A 14,086-nucleotide genomic window follows, 5' to 3' on the forward strand; every position below is an offset into this window, starting at 1 on the left:
CTATATACACCAGTTTGCATCTGGTAATTCCAAACTACCAATCCTTCCCTCCCCCACCCCCCTTCCCCCTTGGCAACCACAAGCCTCTTCTCTATAGGATTGACTCTTTAATGCCCAGTGCAGGCCTCTCCTGGTAGGCTCAGCCCAACATCCTTTTGGAGGAAGGCATCCATTTTGGTAACAGAAACTCCTTCAAACAGTTCCTCGGTTCCCAAACCTTGGCATCACCCTTGACCCCTCTTCCGATCTGTCATCATGTCTATTTGCTCCATCTCTAAATTTGTCCAGAGGCATGTCACTTCTCTCCACGTCTGCTGCTTCACCCGGGTCCAAGCTACCATCGTCGCCTGCCTGGATCATTACCGCGGGCTCCCTGATCGGCTCCCAGCTTCATCATTGCCCACCCCACCCCCCCGCCATGCTTGTCTCACCACAGCAGCCAGAGAAGCCATTCAACATGCAGGTCAAACTGTTCCTCGCTAAAAACCCTCCAGTGGCACCAGTCTGACTCCCAGTAGAAGTCACAGTCCTTGCAACCTGGACCGTCACTGAGAATCCAGCTCCCCCACCCCTCCCCCTCCCCCACTGTGCTCCAGCCATGCCAGCCTCCTGGACCACCCAAGCATCGTCCCTCCTCAGGACCTGTGTGCTTGCTGTTCCCTCTGCCTGGAAAGGTTTTGGTCCTCACACCTTCAGGTTCTTCTGTCAATGTCTTCTTCTTGCTGAAGCCTTCCCTGGGGTAGTGGGCACTGTGACGTGCGGTCCTGACCCCTCTTCAGGAGCGAAGGACTTGTCCCCTGGCTGCTGGGAGGTGCCCTCGGCTCTCAGCCCCTTTGAGGACTGTCTCAGCTTGTCTTCAAGCTGAAGAAAACCTCCTGTTCAAGCACATGCATCCTTCCAAGGCAGCCTCATCCGATGCTGGTGAACATGGGGGATTTGAGACAATTCTGAAGGCTCATCTGTGTCCAGAACTCCACGGGGCGCTGGCTGAGTTCTTCGGCTTCAGTCACAGCTCAACTCCTCCCAAAGCCCAATCCTGCTTCCTTCCCTTCCTCCTGCATATGTGGATTCCAACTGTCCTCCCCAATAAATACCCCCACGCGAATCCCCAAATCAGCACCTGCTTCCCCGGGAACTCAGTTATCCCGGTCACCCAACCTAAAATCGCAGAGCTTCTCCCCAAATTCACACTCCCTCAGCCCTTCCTTCCCTGCTCGTCAGCACCCATCACCACCTACAACCACAGATTCACTTGTTGATTGTCTTTCCTCCCACCAGAATGTAACCTCCATAAGGACAGGAACTTGTTTTGTTTTGGCCTTTCATGGCCCAGAACAGTACCTGGCACCATAATCGCCCACTCAGAATTTGCTGAGTGAACGAGTGAGTGAACAGCTACACCATCCTTGACTTGTAGTCAACAAATTCCTCCAAATCCTTTTCTCACACTCTGTCGACTATGACATTCCAAGTTTGTGTAATTGATTTCGGGGCCTGATTCCAGATCTCGACAACCTGTCACGGCTACATTCCATCCTGCTGATTGTGTCGGTCCTGCTTCTGACTCTAATCCCCTGGAGAACTGAGAAGCATACATTTTGGAGCTTCGTCCCAGTCACCATCAAAAATGCTGCATAGAACAAAGTAGCTCTCACAGCCATATTCTCGGTAGCATTTCTGTCTGCTTTTGTTGATCTTATCTGCGTACTGATTTGCTTGTTTATTTCCGTCCCCTCGTTAGCCTACACATCTTGGTAACGGCTGCAGCCCAGGGCCTAGCACTGTGCCTGGCATATTACAGGCTCTTGATACACAAGCATCAGATGAATGAACGTCTCTCCCCCTTACAGAATGTGACTTTGAATCTGCCAGAAGAGGCTTTTGGCATTAATACGTGAGTATCCCATCCCAGGGCTGGGATATGAGCATGAGGGTCGTGTTGTGCTGGTCTCTTGGCCCTATCACCCCCAGGAAGTGGATGTCACATTTCCACACCCAGGCCTCGCTGGTTAGGCTCTCTGACCCCTTGGGGCACCTCTCAGGGACCACTGTAGGGACATGCTGCCTGGTACTCCCTGTGGCTCCCAGGAATGCTGGTCCTTGGACTTCCAGTGCCATCCCCCGGATCTCTAACAGAAGCGCCGCGGAACTGAGCCGCGGATCTCTCTGTTATCAACCAAGCCACTATGATTAGGAAACACCGTGTGCCTGGACTGTCATTTTCCCCACACTGAGATTTTCCCCAGCAACTCCTCAATCATCACACAAACAAGACCCCGGTGGGTTCACCCACTTGCTCTCTAGACGTGTCCTGAGTATGTCAGGACACTGGGTGGACCTGCTCAGGCTCAGGCTATGAAACTCACGCCCCACACATCATCAATCTCATTCAACAAATACATGTCATGTACCGTTCAAGGATCCGGGAACAGTAGCGAATAAAGTCAAGTCCCTGCCCTTTAGGAACGTACATTTTAGCGGCAGGGGATCAATATACACATCAGGTGATATATGCCACGGAGAAAAATAAAGCAGGAGAGGAGGGAGGCGCCATGGAGGAGGGGTGTTGCCCTTTTACTTAGGGGGCAGGAAAGGGCCTCACTGAGAAGGTAACTCTTGAGATGAGTCCCCAAGGAAGTGATACAGTTGGCCACAGGGATACTCCGAGAAAGAGGATTTTAAACTGAGGGAATAGCCGGTGCAAAGGCCCTGAGGCAGGAGTGTAATTGGCATGCTCAGTGGAGAGCAGGGAAGTGAGGACGGCGGAGCAGAGTGAACAAGGGGGCGGGGGCGTGCGCAGGAGAGGAGGTGGGAGAGACCGCGGACAACAGGGTCAGATGGGGCTCAGTGACAACTGGCTCCACTCTGAGTGAGCTGGGAGCCACGGGAGGGTTTGAGTGAAAGGACAGACAGACAGTCTGACTTGCATTCTCACTTGGTTTCTGGGGCTATTGTGTTGAGAAGGAATGTGCAGACAAGGGGAGAAGCAGGGGTACCAGTGAGGAGATAAGAGCTTGGACAAGGGGTTAGCCATGAAGGTGGTAAGAAGCAGTCAGATTGTTTATATATTTTGAAGTCCAGCCAACAGGATTTGCTGACAGCATTGGACATGGGATGTGAGAAAGAGAAAATCCAGGGATGAATCCATCCTTTTTGGCCTGAGCAGTTGGAAGAATAGGATTGCCATTGACTGATCTGAAAAAGAGTGTGAAGGAACAAGTTTGGGATAGAGCTGCTTGGACACATTCATTCTGACCGTCTGTTAGACAGCCAGTTGAAGCTATCAAGTCGGCATTTGATGCTGAGCCTGGGATTCAGGGCCAAGGTCGGGCTAGAGAGATACATTGGCAAGCTGTCCCCCATCTCCAGTTTCTGGGGTTCTGCTAATCATACTTCCGGGCACTCTGTCGGGGGTTCAGCCTGTGGGACTTGGGGGTCAATGCCTGGCTCCATGTGTAACTGGCTCCAGGACCTTGGGAAAGTCAGTCCCATTCTCTGAGTCTCGGTTCCTCAACTGGGAAATAAAACTAGCAATAATACACTAGTTTCATGAAGGTTTTAATCACCGAATATAGGCTGTGCCAGTGTTGTGCTGACCTCACAGAGCAGCAGCCATGGATGCCGTTATATTTTGCTGGGCGTGTTTATTGTTGTTGCAAACCCACTGCCCTCTGGGCCTCTGGTTAACTCTGAGCCATGTCCCCCTGGCCACAGTGATGGGGACCAGAGATGGGGCCTTGACCTCCGCACTGCTGATTTGAAAGGATGTCCTGGTCTAATCAGACTCCCTGGGCATGAATTTGAGTTGGGGATGAGGAAATTGGGGCCATCAGTGGTGGGTCTGGAGCCGAAAGGCCATTCTGGGTCACTTCCCATGTGAGCAAGCCAAGGACAGAGTGACCTTGAGTGAGAGACTTCGTGGTGGCTGGTTGGATCCTGCTGTCATCCCAGGGAGGCCCAGATGGCCGTCAGGCCTGTGCTCAGCCTCCTTGAATTCCCACTGGACATCCAGCCAACAAAGGCGTATCTGTTGAGCCCAGGAGCCTCAATGGGAACCTTACGGGGTGATGAGTTCACGGCTCAGCCTGCTGTGGAGGAGATGGGCCCGGCTGCTTCTTTCTCCAATGGGCTCTGGAATGTTCCGTCCCCAACAATCGTGGACGATGGGGTTGAAGTCTCTTTGGGCGCTGTTAAAACAAGTGTGTTTTGAAAGCTTTCTAGAACTTCTGGTAAAAAGCAAAGAGCCGTGAAGTCACAGGCATTCCATTTTCCCACATCTCTATCCATGTCCACATTCTGGGGCCATAACCAGCACTGGGAATTGGCCACGGAGGCACTGGATTCATTCCTCGCTTGGCAAAAGGAAAGAAGGAAGGCAGGGACTGCGCTGGTGGCGCAGTGGTTAAGAATCCGCCTGCCAGTGCAGGGGACACAGGGGTTCCAGCCCTGGTCCGGGAAGATCCCACATGCCGCGGAGCAACTAAGCCCGTGCACCACAGCTACTGAGCCTGCGCTCTAGGGCCCGCGAGCCACAACTACTGAGCCCACTTGCCACATGTACTGAAGCCCGAGCACCTAGAGCCTGTGCTCCGCAACAAGAGAAGCCACCGCAATGAGAAGCCCGCGCACCGCAACGAAGACCCAACGCAGCCAAAAATAAATAAATAAATATATTTTTTAAAAAAAGAAGGAAAAGAAGGAAGGCAGACCTAACAGCCACAGGATGGGCAAAACCAGCTTGGCCGGCCCTGGGCAGAGGGGTGGCTAGTTTCCAAGATGGGGCAGCGTGAACCTGGGGGCAACGGCGGGGCCTCTGCGTGGTTGTGGAAAGCGCAGAGGGAGGCCCCACCCTACAAGTGCTTCCTCCGTGTAGCTCCGTCTTGCTCTCACTAGGCTCCTTCCAAATCCTTTCATCAATGTCTTAACGTCATGTGGACACATCGCACACGATCAGGAAGACGCCTCGTTTGGAAAATGTACCCGAGGCGCCAGCTCCATACTCCCCACCACCCCACCCCGCCCCGCCATGTACCTGCCTGTGACCAGGAGAGAAGCATGGGGACCAGTCACCGCCTCAGTGCGCCGATGCTGTAAAGTGGCTGTCGCAGCCCGTTACACCCACAGCCTCCAGAGCAGCCCCGTCTACCTGCCTGGAGAGACCAGAGGCACACGGGGAAACGAGGCGGCCGGGGGTCGGGGCCCTGCGGAGGGCTGGCGCATGCGAGGCAGAAACGCCACCTGCTGGTGGACTTCAGCATGGGCAGCTGGCAGCCAGCTCGTTTCCCACTGTCTGGTAGCAGGTGTGTTAAGGCCCCTGCTTTTGCTGTCTGGCTGGGGGCTGGGGTGAAGTGGGGTCTCGGTGCTTTTTTCTTTACATTTCCATCATTCAAAAAAAAATTGCCTCGTGCCCTTTGCAGCCAACGCCCCTCCCCTGACCTAGGCAAACACAGAATATTTCTGCGCACTGTAGAACTTCACATATAGACAATTGTATTTGTGTACTTTTTGGGGCCTGCTACAATGTTTCTGACTACAGTTCTGATTCACCCATTTTGTTGGGTATATTAGTAATTTGTTTCTTTTAATCGGTGAGTGGTATGGGTGTCACATTTGTTTACCTGATCACCTGGCGATAGACATTTTTGTTGATTCCAGTTTGGGGTTATTATGAATAAAGATGCTACGGACACTTCTGTAAACGTCTTCTTGTGGACATATGTTTTCATTTCTCTTGGAATAGTTGGTCATAGGGTAAATGTATGGTTACTTTGTTAGACGTTAACTACATGGTTAAATGTAGAGTTAAATGTTAGCTTTAAATGTTTATGGTTAATTTTGTGAAAACTGCCTCTTTTCCACCAATAATGGATTAAAGTTCTAGTTGCTCTGTATCACGGTCATCATTTGGTATGGTTGTTTGTTTTTTTTGTTTTTTTTTTTTTTTTTTTTTTTTGCAGTACACGGGCCTCTCACTGTTGTGGCCTCTCCTGTTGCGGAGCACAGGCTCCGGACGCGCAGGCTCAGCAGCCATGGTTCACAGGCCCAGCCGCTCCGCGGCATGTGGGATCTTCCTGGACCGGGGCACGAACCCGTGTCCCCTGCATCGGCAGGCGGATTCTTAACCACTGCGCCACCAGGGAAGCCCAGTGTTTGTTTTTTTTTAACTTTAGCCATTCTAGTGCCTATGTAATGGTATCTCATGGGCTTTTGAAACACTGAGATATAATTCACATACCATAATATTCACCCTTTAAAAATGTACAACTCAGCGGGTTTTAATATATTCAGAGTTGTGGAACCTTCACCACTATTTAGCTTCATAACATTTTCATCACTCCAAAACCCTTTAGTTCCTGGCAGAACACTAATCTACTTTCTGTCTCTATGGATTTGTGTATTCTGGAAAGTTCATACAGATGGAATGACAAAGTGTGGCCCTTTGTGTCTGGGTCCTTTCACCTAGCGTACTGTTTTCAAGGTTCATCCGCATTGTGGCGTTTCACAGGACTTTATTCCTCTTTGTGGACAAATATTCTGTTGTATGTATACACACACACATTTTGTTTATTCATTTCGTTGTCAATGGACATTTGGGTTGTTTTCAGTTTTTGGTTATTGTGAATAAGGCTGCTCTGAGCATTCATGTACAAGGATTTTTTGGTGTTTTTTTTTGTTTTTTCTGGCTGCACCGTGCAGCATGCAGAATCTTAGTTCCCGGACCAGGGACTGAACCCTCAACCCCTGCATCGGGAGCACAAGGTCTTAACCACTGGACTGCCAGGGAGGTCCCATGTACAAGTTTTTGTATGGGCATGTTTCTACTTCTCTTGGGCATATAACTAGGAGTGGAAAAAAAAAAAAAAAGAGTGAGCATACGGGTGTGAATTCTCAAAGACCACCATCATCATCACTATCACCATCATCACCAACCATCATCACCAGCATCACCATCATCATCACCAGCAACGCCACCATCGTCACCACCATCACCATCATCTTATCACCATCATCGTCATCACCACCGTCATCACTATCACTGTCTCAGCCACGGTGAAGACTCACTGGTCTCTAGCAATCTCTCTATCCCTAAGAGTGTAGCCACCTTCCAAGTTTTCAGATTAATGCTGAGGTCTCAATGTTGAGGCTCACCCTTTACGAGGGTCTCTCATCTTCCTTCTGATTATTAGTCCCCAGAACTTGGGTTTCTGTTATCAGTCTTTGCCACCAGGGCAGCCCCAGCTTCTTTTTTTCGTTACCGTTCACTGTTCTGGTTTCAGTCCACTGTTCCTTCTTGTGCGTGTGTAACTTTTTCATGGTTTCATTTACCCTCTTGTGAGCTCAGCAATGCATATAAAATGCTGGCTGTAACTTGTTCAGGATCTAGCTGAATTGTAGTGGACGGACTTTTTAGGATATTTAATCTGCCGTACACATCATTCCTCTGGGAGCAGAAATCTGTGAAGAATGGGGACGATAATCCTGACCTCTGAGGATTGTTGCAAGGAACCAAGATCTGTAAAAGGAAGGTACTTAGCATAGTGCTTGTCACAGATGCAGCCTGCCTGCAGTATCCATTCTGAAGTGGGAGGTAGACCAAAGCACTGAATACAACATGACGCACTGTTTACTCTTCAACAAAGACAAAAGTTAGGCCAGGTGCCCGGGACAAAAGCACCACCTCAGTCTGTGGGGTTTGTGTGCTTGAGCTGGGCCTCTCTGTGGCTAGATGGCCTGAGCACTAAAGCAGGAGTCAGCATGACCCAGGCTTGGATCCCTGCTCTTCTCTTCTCATGCTGTGACATTATTGATCTCTCTAAACCTCAGTCACCTTAACTGTGAATCAAAGTAATAGACAACTGCCTATCTCACAAGTTGGTTGCAAGGATCCAATGACATTATGTCAGTGACACTTGTCTACAATGCAGCATGTAGATGTCAGAGGTTATTAGGCAGGTAGAACTGGAGAGAGGGAGGTGACGTCTTGAGGCTACGGAGCTCTGTGTCCATGAAATGGGGCTGGCTGGTAGTGTTACCAAGTCCAAGCCCATACTGCTCACAGCTCGATGGACCAATATATTGAGAGACAAGTTGTTGGGACAGGGAATAGCAACTTTGTTTGAAAAGCCAGCGTATTGAGAAGACGGTGGACTCATGTCCCAAAGACCCATCTTGCCTGAGTTAGAATTCAGGCTCCTTTTATACGAAAAGGGGAGTGGGGTAAAGTCAAGCATTTCCTGGTTCCCATCAGCCTCCGGAGAGGAGGTGTTCATTTCTTCCTCCCTGCAGTCATTCACAGGTGGGCCCGCTCTGGAGGTTTCCTGTGAGCTAAACAGAGGTATTTTAGCTTAACGCTCATTACCTGGGAGGCAGGGTTCCCAGAGATGGGCCACCATGTATAATTTAAGCTTATAGGCAACATCCCTTTAGTGATGAACTTGTAATAGAACACAAAGGTTCTTCCCCATTACAGTAGCAAGGGTGGTAGGGAACACTAAGGGTAGGGAGACTGATGGTGATTCAGCTTATCTGGGTTTGAAACCAGCTCCCCCCATTACTAGCTGTTTGACCTCCAGCAAGTTGATGACTTCTCTGCTCTTCAGCTTCCTCATGTGTAAAACCAGGATAAACAGCGATCATGCGGTTGTCGAGAAGAGCTGATATTCCATGTAACACACTTCACTGAGTTCCTGCCTGGCACATAGTAGGTGTTGGATTAGCAGGAACCGTTCCTATAATGGGGGATATTTGGAAGCCAAAGGAGTGTGGCGTAAGCATAACTGGGCTGTCAAAGATTATGGAGGAACGTTTTACACTCTAACTATGTGAAATGTGTGAAATTGGATACGTGGGCTGCAATTTGCATATTTGGAAAACAGACAAAAGCAAGAGAAAAACACTCAGCAGGGGCAGGAAGATTCGCCAAAAGTTTTAAAAATAATTGCGTCAAATGATTTCGTACCAGTCCCTTATGCTGAGGATATCTGCTTTTCCCGTAGAAGATGCTTATTAAAAACTCTGGAGTGAGAATCTTGGAAGACCAGATGATACGAAAGGGCCAAATTCTGCATGAAATGGTGTGGGCAAGAACCAATTAAAATTTTATCTTCATTTGGACCACAGTTACTAGAGGGTACACACTGCTGGACAAGTTACACACAGGAAGTCTGAACAGGTAAGGAGGCACTGACAAATAAAAAATGTTTCCAAATTATTCCTTTAGTCAATCCACCCTTTAGCAAAGTCAGAAGCGCTGACCCTTGAGCAGTGACTAGTAATAGTAACATAATTTTGCTAGGTTTTCCTAAAGGAGGGCAGTCCAAAGGAAATAGGCAGGGAAAGATACTAGTAAAAACGTTGAGAACCAAAACGAAGTTTCTGATGTGTGCAAAGATACACACTATTGAACACACACACTGTGTTGTGTGCAATTTCTGTTTATATTACTTCATCAGTAAAGATGTTCTATTGGTGAAACAATAAATATTCGTATTTGCCATTAAGATACTATGCAGCGTCCAGGGTCTTGATTCTACAAAGGCTCTTGGTTGTACAACACCATCTACAAACAGATACTAGGACAAAGGAGGCAGTGGGCCCTAGAGAGGAATAAAGGTGCACAGCTCACTTCTACAGTATGCAGTCGTGAAACGCTGCGTGTGCTTGTTCTCTGTTGGGCCATCTGTAAAGTAGGGATAAGAGGACAGACAAAGGAATTCGGTTCTAGGATTATACCCCTTAGTCTGCAAATGAATTCAGTCTCCACATACTCAACTAGAACAGACTGGCAAGGCCAGGAGTAACACAGAGGCTACAAAGGAGAATCCTTGAATTATTTAGCATAGGGCTAATCCTTCCTTTTTCAGTTTTGCCCTCCATCATTCTGAACACTAGAACTTGAACTCAGAATGAAGATAAAGAACAATGTGCAAGTGACTTTTTCCCCTTCCTAGCTATTTTATGTCGTCTTCTATTTTTTTTTTAATTCTGATGTCGTTTATTGGCACGAAAATTACCAGATACAACATGGTGTCTAGACAAGGCTGCACCGTATATTTCGTGCATTTAGTTCAATATTTCTTTTGCTCCTAATTCCCAACATGTACTAGACCTTCCCCCTCTGTGTCAGCACCTCCGTGACAGCATTTCTGTATTCCAGAGCTTCTTCTTTTTTTATAAATTAGACTTTAGTTTTTAGAGTCTAATTTCTTATAAATTAGACTTTATTTTTTAGGTTTACAGAAAAATTGAGTGGCAAGTTCAGAGACTGCCCATATACCTACTTCCCCCCTCCCCAGTTTCCCATGTTACTAACACCTAGCTTTAGTGTAGCACATTTGTGTCAATTAATGAGTCAATAGTGATACATCATTATCAACTCAAGTCCATAGTTAGGGTTTGCGCTTTGTGTCGTACGTTCTATGGGTTTAGACAAATGTATAATGACCTGTATCCACCATCGTAGCATCATACAGAATAGTTTTGCTGCCCTAAAAATCCTCTGTGCTCCCTTTATTTACCACCCCCACCCCACCCCCCACCCCAAATCCCTGGCATACATTGATCTTTTTACTGTCTTCACAGCTTTGCCTTTCCAGAACGTCATAAAGTTGGAATCATACAGTCTGCAGGCTTCTCAGATTGGCTTCTATCACTCAGTGATATGCATTTACGGTTCCTCCGTGTCTTTTCATGGCTTGATAGTTCACTTCTTTTGAGCAAAGAATAATATTCCACTGTATGGCTGGACTGCTGTTTGTTTATCCATTCCTCTGCTGAAGGACATCTTGGCTGTTTCCAAGTTTTGGCAAGTATGAATAAAGCCGCTGTAAATATTCATGTGCAGGGTTTTGTGTGGACATAGGTTTTCAACTTATTTGGATAAAGTCAAATGACTTTTGAATCCTCTTATTTCAACTTTTCTGTGCTGTTTTGTTTTAGATGTGTCTTTTGTAAGCATCATATAATGGGAATTTTAATATTTTTAATTTTTTAATAGATTTTTTAAGTTCAGAGTGATTTTATTAGATCAAATATTCTTTTTTTTAAACATCTTTATTGGAGTATAATTGCTTTACAATGGTGTGTTAGCTTCTTTTTTATAACAAAGTGAATCAGCTTATGTATACATATATCCCCATGTCCCCTCCCTCTTGTGTCTCCCTCCTACCCTCCCTATCCCACCCCTCTAGGTGGTTACAAAGCACTGAGGTGATCTCCCTGTGCTATGCAGCTGCTTCCCACTAGCTATCTATTTTATCTATAGTGTATATATGTCCATGCCACTCTCTCACTTCGTCTCAGTTTACCCTTCCCCCTCCCTGATAACTGGAATTTTTAAAAGCCAGTTTGTGGAGAGTTAGACAATGAAGCAAATATTAGCAAAATATTAATTGTAGAATCTAGGTAGTAGGCGTGTGAGTGTATTGTATAATGATTTCAATTTTTCTGTATGTGTGACATTTTTCATAATAAATGTTCGGGGAAAAAGTGAAAAACCAAGAAACAAAACAAAACCCTCTGGAGTGTGTGTGTCTGTAAATTCGTAATGGGGCCATTCAGAGGAGCCATGGAGAGGGTCCCACACCGGGAACCTGGCTCTGCCTTCCAGGTGGAGGCAAGTTACTCAACCTCCCTTCTTTCGTCTTCTCTCGGCAGGACGGCAATCACAACATCCAGGGGTGCACGGGTGTTGCAACAACCTACCCAACACTGGGCCTGGGATGCGGTAGTTGAATTAGTTGAATTAATCCCTGGGGTTCATTCATTTTCCTGCCTGAGAACCACGGGGAATGTGTTGTGCTGCTGGTCACCAGCAGAGGGCGCACTTAAAGCAAGCAAATGTCCGGGTTTCGCGCCTCGCCTTCCTTTCGGAATATTTTTTATAATGATGCGAAATTCAACTCTACTCAAGGCTCTGGGGTGACCTAAATGGGAAGGAAATCCAAAGAAGAGGGTATATATGTATATGTAGCTGATTCACTTTGCTGTGCAGCAGAAGCACAACATTGTGAAGCAACTATACTCCAATAAAAATTAATTAAAAAAAAAAGATTCGGGGCTTCCCTGGTGGCGCAGTGGTTGGGAGTCCGCCTGCCGATGTGGGGGACGTGGGTTCGTGCCCCGGTCCGGGAGGATCCCACATGCTGCGGAGCGGCTGGGCCCGTGAACCATGGCCGCTGAGCCTGCGCGTCCCGAGCCTGTGCTCCGCAACGGGAGGGGCCACAACAGTGAGAGGCCCGTGTACCGCAAAAAAAAAAAAAAAGATGCGAAATTCAGAGTCAAAGCAAGCCTCCCCACTTTGGGCCTGTGATTCCAGGCATATAACTGGTGTTACTGACGACTGCAGGGTCCTTCTAGCGCCATCGCCCTCCTAGCCTGTGCCCAGCAGCCTGGTGTATGATTCCACCTCCCACTCCTGTGCAAGGACCTACTTCCATAAATGGGTCTCCCACTAGACTGTGAGAGATCCTAGCCCAGGGCCTGGCACAGCGTCCAGGATTTGAAGAGCACTCGATGTGCACTGAATGAACTGACATCACCTCCCATCACTCACTTTATCTCCCTGCCCAACTGCAGGAGGATTAACAATCTACACAGGGTGTCGCTCATCCAGGGCCCTCCCCGAAGCGTGGCTTGTTCAGCCTGGGCAACAACATTCTCAGTGGGATTATCCTGGGAAGCAAGCGGGCAGGTGCCCCTCTGCATTTCCCCCATTAAGGGTTGAACTGTGCCCTTCCACCCCCCCAGAAGGTATATTGGATTCCTAACTTCCCGTACCTCCGAATGTGATCTTATAAATAAGGTCATTGTAGATACAGTTTAGGTAAAGTCATTAAGCTGAACCCTAATCAAATATGGCTAGTGTCCTTATGCACAGGGAAAATTGGGACGCAGACACACAGGGGATGAGAATGCCATGTGAAGGTGAAGGCATAGATGTGGGTGATGGAACACCAAAGGTCATCAGCAAACCTCCAGAAGCCGGGAGACAGGCCCGGAACGGGTTCTCCTGCAAGGCCCTCAGAAGGAACCAGCCCTGTCGACACCTTGGTCTCGGATTCCGGCCTCCAGAGCTGGGAGGAACTGTACATTTTTTGTTTAAGCTCCCCAACGTGTGGTACTTTGTTGTGATAGTTTCCAGGAAACTATACTCCCTCAACATGCTTCTCTAAAGGATGTTCAGCTCCAGCTGATCCACCTGGGAACACCCTGCCAATCCTCAGGCTCTGGCTAAACACCAGCCAATGAAGGGTTTCCAGCTGGGGAGAAAGAGGCGCTGTGTTTAGGAGAGGGATGTGGGCTAAGCAGCTAGCACTGGCGTATCCAGCTCCACCTTGGCTAATTATGAAGTGCCACCGAGAGCTGCCACTTGTCACTGGCCAGACGCATATGGTCCTGCAAGAAGCCTACACGGAGAAGGTAGAGGTAACTGATCGGGACCCAGTCATCTGGGCCTGGGAGCTAGTGACCCCGTTACTGCTGGACAGACTCTCCCCCTCCCCCCGTGTAAGTTGCCTCCCTTCACCTCCCTACTGGCAAATTCCAAAGCACGGTTCAAGACTCTGCAGACTGCTAGCCGTCCCCAACTCTGTGCTCTTCCATCTCTTATACCATTGCGGAATTATTGCCTGTCACGCGGTTAGCCAGCAAGGCTCCCCAGCCTCCACCGCAGCGAGGCATGGTCACATGACTAAATTCTGGCCAATAGGGTGTGAGCAGAGGTGAAATGTACACTTCCGGATCCACGGCCTTGCTGCTGTGCTACGTTCACCCACCCCTTTTCTTCCCGTTTTCTCCTGCCTGCTGGCCTGAATGTGATAGGTTGGTGGGAGCTGGAACAGCGTTCCGGGACCGCAGGATGCTAGATGGCAGAGCAATGAGGGAGCACTGCTCAGCTGGGGCTCTGACGAGAGGAGGAAATAAACTTGTGCCATTTTGGCCACTCGTGTTTTGGGTCGTGTTACCGGGAGCCAGGAGAGAGAAGTGGTTGAGAGCCAGACACCCTGGGTTCAACCCCAGGTCCACCACGTCCCGTCAGCGTGACCTTGGGCAAGTCACTTAACGTGTCTATAGCTCAGGCTCTTCA

The sequence above is a fragment of the Stenella coeruleoalba genome (genome assembly GCF_951394435.1).
Source record: "Stenella coeruleoalba genome assembly, chromosome: 11".
Lineage (NCBI taxonomy): Eukaryota > Metazoa > Chordata > Mammalia > Artiodactyla > Delphinidae > Stenella > Stenella coeruleoalba.